This window comes from Triticum dicoccoides, chromosome 4B (assembly GCF_002162155.2).
Source record: "Triticum dicoccoides isolate Atlit2015 ecotype Zavitan chromosome 4B, WEW_v2.0, whole genome shotgun sequence".
In the NCBI taxonomy this organism is placed as follows: Eukaryota; Viridiplantae; Streptophyta; class Magnoliopsida; order Poales; family Poaceae; genus Triticum; species Triticum dicoccoides.
The window spans coordinates 173,896,554-173,906,715 of NC_041387.1; positions in this window are offsets into that span (position 1 = coordinate 173,896,554).

Consider the following 10,162-nt stretch of genomic DNA (forward strand, 5'->3'; position numbering starts at 1 on the left):
TTCGATCAAGCCGAATACTGAGCACTTTGAATTTTCTGCATTGAATAGGCAATGCAGTAGCCCCCGAGACACTGGTTGGGTGGCAACACCAGATCAGGGGATCGATGTGCCCCTTTAATATTTGTAAATAATAAGCCTGAAGCCCAATAGCCCCTAAGCCTTAATGCGGGCACGGGTGGCCGAATTAAGGATCGATATCCATAGTATAATGACAAATTATGTGTAATGACTCTATGTATCCAAGTACTTTACATCATTAATGCTCGGATCCGCATTGTACAAAACTTTGTTGACCGACCATCGACTTAAACCTCTTCGGCCAATAGCTGAGGAGTGTTTTCCTACTTTATGAAGCCGCTATAAGGGCAAAGATTTATGCAAAACAAGGCAATCCGGCCATACGGTTTTATAAACAAAGGTACGCGGAGAGATGTTATATTACTTTTTAATGTAAGAAACATCTTCCAAAGAAAATAGTCCCACTATCGGTTCCTTTCTTTGGGTTGTCATGCTAAGCATGATCATGAAGCCTCAACTCCGATCAATGTGGGAGGAAAATATTGAGGACTTAGTTCGGGGAAAGTTTCCCGAACTCTATGGTATTAATGAACCAAAATTTAACTTCCGTCGTTGCCGACCAATGTGATCCTTTGAGATTGCTAGCTTTCGGCTTCACCCAGTCTGAGGTACTAACTCGGATGACCCGGTAGTAACAATCACAGAGGTGCTCCCTTTACCGCCTAGCCGAACAATCGGGAACATAGGGGTAAGCACAGGAGCCAGGCAACCCAGCTTGGCCAAAATCTGAAGTCAAATTGATGCATATTTATGGCTTTATAAGATAATTACGGAAGGCAACGCTTGTATAATAAATACAAATGCTAATGATATATACTTATTTTGACTCCATTGCGACTGTTTATCAGTTGAGAGTGGCCCGTTGTCGGCTTCTACCCCTTTGTAGATACTATGTAGGGTGATTCTGCAATAACCAAACAACCCTTAGCCGACGTCTCGGTGCCCGGAGGCAGTTGTGTTAGCGGATACCGGGCAATCAGATATCTTGGCTTTATAACTTTCACTTAGTCATAGGAGCTTTAAACTGGGGAAGCTAGCTATGAGCCCCCGGTAGTGTTCGGCGCCAGCTGAGGTCAAGTCATAAACACTTCGGCCAATGTTATGAACGGCCCATCATTTAACACGGTCATCGGATCGCTGACCAGTTTGCGCTTATTGTGACAGTCGGTTTTCGGCTTTCTCCACTGAGGTGCTTACCCATGTGAGCTGGAAGCACAATCGCAGTGGTTCTCCCATTGCACACCTATCCAAACAAAGCGGAACATAGGAGGCAAGCACAGGAGCCGGGCAACCCAACTATTGACCAAAGACACAATTCAAAACTGATGCATATATAGCAACATCCGAGAATGTTTATGCCGAATCTCTAAAGGTGTCCGGCGTTGCACTGTGAGACTTATGCGAAAAACACACAAATAGGTAAAAAGTGCCAAAAGCTTGGAAAACCAAAAAAACGTCAGTAAAAACATGACGTCCGAACAAGATCAAGTGTTTGGTGCCAATCCGAAAATTGGAAAAAAATTGTGCTTCTGTCGACCAAGAAGAAAACACATTTACAGCTCATATATGAATTTTAAGAGCCCCCAAGTGACTTGGGCAAAAGAATTTTATGTATAATGATTGTATGTACCGAAGTACTTATAACATATTTGTGTTCACCCGAACTTTATACACATCTTAACCGACCGTCGGATTCTCCCTCTTTCTTCAAGGACCAAAAAGTGTTATGTACTCCCCTTGTTGATAATATCAACGGTGTTTTCGATAACCAGGCAATCAGGCCATAAGGCTGTAACATACAAAGCACGCTCAGGGAACTTATGCTATATTACTAACAAAGTGTAAGAAGCATCTTCGAAGAAAATAGTACCCCCACCGATACCTTTCTTTGGTTGCTCATTATTATTATGAGACTTGTGCAATAGATTTTTTGTACTCATGAGTTCCATTGTGTGCCGACCATTGTTGAAAACAGTAAGAGTGCTAGCTTTCGGCTTCACGCAGTATGAGGTCCGGCTCGGATGAATCGATCATGGCAATCACAGAGGTGCTCCCTTTACTCCCTAGCTGAACAATCGGGAACGTAGGGGTAAGCACAGGAGCCAGGCAACCCAGCTTGCAAATCTCTTAAGTCAACATGGTGCATATTGTGGCGTAATACACGAACAAGGAACAAAGCCGTACAAGTATAATCATATGCAAGAGGAAAAGCTCCATCAAGGGAGCCCCCAAATAAACGGGGTATTTGAATATGTGCGTCACAAACAAAGTTTTGACAAGGAACTTTGCCACAAACAACTTTGTGCCAAAAAGTATAATGCTTGTTCGAAACAAACAAAATTTAAAATTGAAAGTTTTTGAGCATGAAAGCAACTTAGCTGGTTAATGTGCTCGGTGTTGATGATGCAATTCAGGCTTGTGGCGGGACGAAGACGCCCATTGATCTGCGATAGATCCGACAAGGTTTGCAGTCCTCGGCATGGCCGAGGTCCTAGCCCCCAGGCCCGAGTTGTCCGAGCAAGGAGTTCGGTACTCCAGAGTAGTGACTGCGTAACGCAGTCAAAATCGATTACCTGCACACATAAAATAGTGCGGTCCAGGAAATAATAATAATAATATATATATATATAATCCTTGAATAATTGCTTTATGCGAGAATAATTTATTTAAAGAGATGTGGCCTGGCGCCGAAGCCAATGTCGATGCAGGGCGTCGGCGTGACGCAGTGAAGGCGTGACAAAGCCTGAATTTGTAGGGTGGTCTGAGTTTCGGATGCGGCGTTCGCCGAACTGTGTACAGAAACTGATCGAACCACCACACGGCCATTTTCAATGTGGCCTCCATTTGATAGACCTGTGTACAGATGATGGAACAAACCAGAGTAATAGTATTTTAAGAAAAATAAGCCCAACAAGCAAAAATTGTTAGGATTAATAGCACCTGGTTTATTTGTTGAAGTAGTTCGAACAAAAGCGACTCCCAAAATTGGGAATCGATCCGCACACCCATTGCATGATGGGTGATAAAGTGATGGCATGGTGATGCCGGCAAACGTTGGCTTGCCGAGACAAAGCCCCCGGTCCAGCTAACGTGACGAAGTTGGTCGGCTGGTGACGCCGAAGTCATCGGAGTATGTCTAGCCGAGGTGACGGAGCAGGCCAGAGAGGAGTTGTTGCATCTGCCACGTCAGCCAAGGTGTTGAAGTAGTTCGGCGTGACCGATATTGGCTCGAAGAGGCAACAGTGCGGCCATGTCGACCCAGGTCGTCACTTGTGACGTGGTCAATGCTGGCTTGATGAAGTGACCATGCGGCGATGCCGGTGTGCCCGCTCCGTGTAATCCGTGTAGCGGCGAAGTTGGTGACGATTTATCCTTCGCGATGCCGAACTATTGTTCGGCTGGCCGAGATGATGATCTGAAGAAGTTGAGCTCGGCTCAACAAAGTGACGACGTGTCTAGCGCAGGTCGGTTGCCGTGGAGTGATGTTGTCGAGCCAGTTTGACACCGGCGCGATGGTGAAGATCGTATTGTAAAAATACTTTTAATATTAATGGGATGTGTTTGAGAATAAAACATAATACCCCATACAAAAACGTCCTTCAAAAAGGATGTCCGAAATCCCGTTCGTAAAGGAGATGAACTCGGGTCGGATTCATTCTCGCGCAAAAAACAGATCCAAAAAGCGATGCACTAATCGGAAGGTTGCCGGAGTTTGGACGGTCGGATCAAGCTAAATTTTTGGCAGGTGGTAGATATGGGAATTCCGCAGCCGAACAATGGTTGGATTTTCCAAAGGACGTCAAAGCTAGATGCTGGACACCCCGCTCCAAACTCGTCCGGATTCTCGTCCAGATTCAACAGGGCTCCGATATATCGGAGATTGCCGGAGATTCCTCCATCAGAACTCGATGAAATTTTTGCAGGGTTGTTGTAGACTTAATTCTGCATAATTCCACTGAAGCAATCGTTTAGGCGACACTCAAGGAGGCAGTGGCGACGGATACGAGTTTGCTGTCTAGAAAAATAGCACGGTCGCCCGAGGGCAATGTTGACGTTGAGCCCCCGAGCTCCATGGATGACTCCTCCATGATCTTGATAGAGATTGGAGTTTATGTTGATGAAGGCCCTCATCCGAATATGACGATCGGAGGTAGGGAGCAGACCTCGGTCAAGCCAAGGTGACCAGTCGAGCTGGTGACGAAGAAACTAACGTCGCAGTTGACCTGCAGTCGAGCCATTGACCCTTTCGCTGATCACACAGCGGAACTCCCAATGAAAGCACCATTGTCGGTGTCAAAACTGGCAAATCTCAGGTAGGGGGTCCCAAGTTGTGCGTCTTAGGATGGATGGTAACATGAACACGGGATTTTACCCAGCTTCGGGCTCTCTTGATGAGATAATACCCTACATGTTGCTTGATTGACTTTAATGAGTATAGGAGTTACAAGAGTCGATCTACCCTAAGATGATATGTTGTGGTCTAAACCCTAGAGGTATGATGAGTAATGTCATAATGATCTATCGACTAGCCTGGCCTCGGTTTATATAATGTACCAGAGGCCTAGGATAACAAGTCCTAGCCGAATACGCCGGTGGGGAGGAGTCCTTGTCTTGATCATCAAGTCTTGTAGAATCTTCCTTGTATGCGGCAGCCGTCCGAACTGGCCCATGAGTATACGGCCACGGGGGTCCTCGGCCCAATCTAACTGATTGGGAGATGACGTGGTGAGTACCCCCTAGTCCAGGACACCGTCAATAGGCTCTATGTTCGCATACAACGTGTGCAAGACAGTTTTGCACATGTGGAATACTCGAGTTAAACTTGACGAGCCTAGCATGTATAGACATGGCCTCGGAACACTGGAGACCTAAAGGTCGAACGTGAATCGTATAGTAGATAGGATCAGCATAGAGATATTCACCATTGATGACTACTCCATCTCACGTGATGACCGGACATGGTTTAGTTTATTTGGATCGTGTATCATTTAGATGACTTGAGGGATGATTATTAAAGTGGGAGTTTTTAAGTAATTTGATTAATTGAACTTAATTTATCATGAACTTAGTCCTGATAGTATTTGCAAATTATGTTGTAGATCAATAGCTCGCGTTGTAGCTCCCTTATGTTTTTGATATGTTCCTAGAGAAAACTAAGTTGAAAGATGATAGTAGCAATGATGCGGGACGGGTCCACGATATGAGGATTATCCTCATTGCTGCACAGAAGAATTATGTCCTTGATGCACCGCTAGGTGACGGACCTATTGCAGGAGCTTATGTAGATCTTATGAACGTTTGACAAGCTCGGTACGATGACTACTTGATATTTTAGTGCACCATGCTTTACGGCTTAGAATTGTGACTTCAAAAAAAGTTTTGAATGCCACAAAGCATATGAGATGTTCCAAGAGTTGAAATTGGTATTTCAGACTCATGCCCATGTCGAGAAGTATGAGACCTCTAACAAGTTCTTTGCCTACAAGATGGAGGAGAATGGCTCAGCCAGTGAGCATGTACTCAGAATGTCTGGGTACTACAATCGATTGAATCAAGTGGGAGTTAATCTCCAAGATAATATAGTGATTAACAAAGTTCTCTAGTCACTATCACCAAGTTACTAGAACTTCGTGATGAACTATAATATGCAAGGGATGACGAAAATGATTCCCAAGCTCTTCACGATGCTGAAATCAGCAAAGGTAGAAATCAAGAAATAGCATCAAGTATTGATGGTTAACAAGACCACTAGTTTCAAGAAAAAGGGCAAGGGAAAGAAAGGGGAAATTCAAAAGGAATGGCAAGAAATTTTCCACTCCCATGAAGAAGCCCAAAGCTAGACCCAAGCCTGAAACTGATCGAGTGCCTCTACTGCAAAGGAAATGGTCACTAGAAGTGGAACTGCCCTAGATACTTGGCGGATAAGAAGGATGGCAAAGTGAACAAAGGTATATTTGATATACATATTATTGATGTGTACTTTACTAGTGTTTATAGAAAACCCCTCGGTATTTGATACTGGTTCAGTTGCTAAGAGTAGTAAATCGAAACAGGAGTTGCAAAATAAACAGAGACTAGTTAAGGACGAGGTGACGATGCGTGTTGGAAGTGATTCCAAGGTTGATAAGATCACCATCACACACTCCCTCTACCTTTGGGATTAGTGTTGGACCTAAATAAATGTTATTTGGTGTTTTCTTTGAGCATGAATATGATTGGATCATGTTTATTGCGATACGGTTATTCATTTAAGTCAGAGAATAATAGTTGTTCTGTTTACATGAATAAAACCTTTTATGGTCATACACCCAATGTAAATGGTTTATGGAATCTTGATCTTAGTGATACACATATTCATAATATTGATGCAAAGTTGATAATGATAGTGCAACATATTTGTGGCACTGCCATTTAGGTCATATTGATGTAAAGCGCATGATGAAACTCCATGCAGATGGGCTTTTGGAATCACTTGATTATGAATCATTTGATACTTGCGGACCATGCCTCATGGGCAAGATGACTAAAACTCCGTTTTCCGTAAAATTGGAGCGAGCTAATGACTCATTGGAAATAATACATACCAATGTATGCGGTCCGATGAGTGTTGGGGCTTGCGGTGGGTATCATTATTTTCTAACCTTCATAGATGATTTGAGCAGATATGGGTATATCTACTTAATGAAACACAAGTCTGAAACATTTGAAAAGTTCAAAGAATTTCAGAGTGAAGTGGAGAATCATTAACAAGAAAATAAAGTTTCTACGATCTGATCGCGGAGGCAAATATTTGAGTTACGAGTTTGGCCTTCATTTAAAACAATGTGGAATAGTTTCACAACTCACGCCACATGGAACACCACAGCTTAATGTTGTGTCCGAACAACGTAACCGTACTTTATTAGATATGGTGCGATCTATGATGTCTCTTACCGATTTACCACTATCATTTTGGGGTTATGCATTAGAGACAACTACATTCACGTTAAATAGGGCACCGTCTAAATCCGTTGAGATGACACCGTATGAACTGTGGTTTGGCAAGAAACCTAAGCTGTCATTTCTTAAAGTTTGGGGTTGCGACACTCATGTCAAAAGGCTTCAGCCTAATGAGCTCGAACCCAAGTCGGAGAAGTGCATCTTCATAGGATACCCTAAGGAAACAATTGGGTACACCTTCTACCACATATCCGAAGGCAAGATCTTTGTTGCCGAGAATGGAACCTTTCTAGAGAAGGAGTTTCTCTCGAAAGAAGTGAGTGGGAGGAAAGTAGAACTTGATGAGGTAATGGTACCTTCTCTCGAATTGGAAAGTAGCACATCAGTGAAATCCGTTCCCGTGATGCCTACACCAACTAGAGAGGAAGCTAATGATGATGATCATGAAACTTCAGATCAAGTTACTACTAGACCTCGTAGGTCATACAGAGCATGTCCCGCACCAGAGTGGTACGGGAATCCTGTACTGGAAATCATGTTATTAGACCATGGCGAACCTATGAACTGTGAACAAGCTATGATGAGCCCAGATTCTGACAGATGGCTTGAGGCCATGAAATCAGAACAAAGTGTGGACATTGGTGGTCTTGCCCGATGATCGGAAAGCCATTGAGAATAAATGGATCTTCAAGACAAAGACGACGCTAATGGTAGTGTTACTATCTACAAAGCTCGACTTGTCACAAAAAGGTTTTTGACAAGTTCAAGGTGTTGACTACGATGAGATTTTCTTACTCATAGCGATGCTTAAGTCTGTCCGAATCATGTTAGCAATTGCCGCATTTTATGAAATTTGGCAAGTGGATGTCAAAACTGCATTCCTTAATGGATTTCTTAAAGAAGAGTTGTATATGATGCAACCAAAAAGGTTTTGTCAATCCTAAAGGTGCTAACAAATTGTGCAAACTCCAGCGATCCATCTATGGACTGGTGCAAGCATCTCGGAGTTGGAATATACGCTTTGATAAGGTTATCAAAGCACATGGTTTTATACAGACTTATGGTGAAGCCTGTGTTTACAAGAAAGTGAGTGGGAGCTCTGTAGCATTTCTGATATTATATGTGGATGACATATTACTGATTGGAAATGATATAGTTTTTCTGGATAGCATAAAAGGATACTTGAATAAAGAATTTTCAATAAAGACCTCGGTGAAGCTGCTTACATAGTAAGCATGAGATCTATATAGATAGATCAATACAATTGATAAGTTTTCAATGAGTACATACCTTGACAATATTTGGAAGGACTTCAAAATGGATCAACCAAAGAAAGAGTTCTAGCCTGTATTACAAGGTGTGAAATTGAGTAAGACTCAAAGCCCGACCAGACAGAAGATAGAGAGAGAATGAAACTCATTCCCTATGTCTCAGCAATAGGTTCTATACGATACGCCATGTTGTGTACCACACCTGATGTGTGTCTTGCCACTTACCTGGCAAAGATGGTATGATAGTGATCCAGGAGTGGATCACTGGACAACGATCAAAGTTATCCTTAGTTATCTAAGAGGACTAAGGAAATATTTCTCGGTTATGGAGGTGATAAAGAGTTCATCGTAAAAAGTTACGTTGATGCAAGCTTTTACACCGATCAAGATGACTCTGAGTCTCAATGTGGATACATATTGAAAGTGGGAGAAATTAGCTAGAGCAGCTCCAAGCAGAGCATTGTAGACATAGAAATTTGCAAAATACATACGGATATGAATGTGGCAGACCCGTTGAGTAAACTTCTCTCGCAAGCAAAACATGATCACACCTTAGTACTCTTTGGGTGTTAATCACATAGCGATGTGAACTAGATTATTGACTCTAGTAAACCCTTTGGGTGTTGGTCACATGGCGATGTAAACTATGGGTGTTAATCACATGACGATGTGAACTAGATTATTGACTCTAGTGCAAGTGGGAGACTGAAGGAAATATGCCCTAGAGGCAATAATAAAGTTGTTATTTTATATTTCCTTATTTCATGATAAATGGTTATTATTCATGCTAGAATTGTATTAACCAGAAACTTGATACATGTGTGGATACATAGACAAAATACTATGTCCCTATTAAGCCTCTACTAGACTAGCTCGTTGATCAAAGATGGTTAAGTTTCCTAACCATAGACATGTGTTGTCATTTGATAAATAGGATCACATCATTAGGAGAATGATGTGATGGACAAGACCCATTCGTTAGCTTAGCATTATGATCGTTCAGTTTTATTTTTATTGCTTTCTTCATGCCAAATAAATATTCCTTCGACTATGAGATTATGCAACTCCCGGATACCGGAGAAATACCTTGTGTGCTATCAAACATCGGAACGTAACTGGGTGATTAGAAAGATGCTCTACGGGTATCTCCGAAGGTGTTTGTTGGGTTGGCATAGATCAATATTAGGATTTGTCACTCCGAGTATCGGAGAGGTACCTCTAGGCCCTCTAGGTAATACACATCATGATAAGCCTTGCAAGCAATGTGATTAATGAGTTAGTTATGGGATGATGTATTACAAAACGAGTAAATAGACTTGTCGGTAACGAGATTGAACTAGGTATGAAGATACCGACGATCGAATCTCGGGTAAGTAACATACCGGTGACAAAGGGAATAACGTATGTTGTCATTACGATAAGACCGATAAAGATCTTCGTAGAATATGTGGGAACCAATACGAGCATCTAGGTTCCACTATTGGTTATTGACCAAAGATGTGTCTCGGTCATGTCTACATTGTTCTCCAACCCGTAGGGTCCGCACACTTAATGTTCGATGACGATTTTGTATTATATGACTTATGTGATTTGGTGATTGGATGTTGTTCAGAGGCCCGTATGAGATCACGGACATGACGAGGAGTCTCAAAATGGTCGAGAGGTAAAGATTGATATATTGGACGATGATATTCGGACACCGGAAATGTCCGGGGGTACCGGGTACATATCGGGTCACCGGAAGGGGTTCCAGGCATCCCCCCGGCAACTACATTGGCCTAATGGGCCAAGAAGGGGACAGACCAGCCCTTAGGGGGCTGGTGTGCCCCATGTAGGCTAAAATAAGGGGGAGTAAAGAGGGGAAGAGAGAAAGG